Genomic DNA, 808 nt, shown 5'->3' with positions numbered 1-808 from the left:
TAAAGTATCAAAATAAGTTAAGGGGAAAATATTCCAATTTATATAATTCGATCCATTTATACCTATTTAAGGATATATCAATGCATAATGTGAAATGTAGTTACCAATTCACACGTTTCTTGAAATAATTACATGAATCTTTGCTATGACAAAAAGTCATAGGTAACAATTTACTTTGGTTGTGTAAAAAAGCAGTCTCTAGAATGCATTTACAAGATAATACTTTGAGCTATAATTTCTCATTTAAATTTTGTATTGCTTCAGCATTCTAAATGCTCAAGCTATAGATTAAAATGATTATTAAAATTTTATCAAAACAAGGTGTTTGCGACAAACAAAAAGCTATTTATTTTTATTTATTTTTTATTTTTTAGGCAAAGCAACCCTTGGTTGACTTCACAGATTACAAGGACCTTTTCAGTTTACAATACCTTATTTTTTAAGCTTATAGCACCCAGTCTTCCTAGGTGGTCTTCCATCCAAGTACTAACCAGGCCTGACCCTGCTTAGCTTCCGAGATCAGACGGGATCAGGCTTGTTCAGGATGGAATGGCATAGACCAAAAAGCTATTTATATCATACAAAACTTCAGAATAGAACTTTGTAGACTAACCATGTTTTCATGGTTTAAGGTAATTTTTATAAAAATGGCTGTGACTACTATAGAAGCATTAAGAATATGTAGTCAGTGTATGAAGTCCAAAGGAGCAAAATGAAGAACTCTAATAGAGCAAAGACGTATTTAGAATTATGAAAATAACCATTAGCAGAATTAAAAACAATCATATAATCCTTCCCTTCCTCCTTC

General features: G+C 31.1%; 1 pseudogene; it reads right to left on the bottom strand.

Annotated features, from left to right (window-relative positions):
* Positions 1-442: 442 nt before the first annotated feature.
* Positions 443-560, bottom strand: LOC112482138 (annotated as a pseudogene).
* Positions 561-808: the final 248 nt, after the last annotated feature.

The sequence above is a fragment of the Pteropus alecto genome, unplaced genomic scaffold, assembly GCF_000325575.1.
Source record: "Pteropus alecto unplaced genomic scaffold, ASM32557v1 scaffold256, whole genome shotgun sequence".
Lineage (NCBI taxonomy): Eukaryota > Metazoa > Chordata > Mammalia > Chiroptera > Pteropodidae > Pteropus > Pteropus alecto.
Note: the sequence above shows the minus strand (reverse complement) of the source record. Positions and strands in the feature narration are given on the sequence as shown.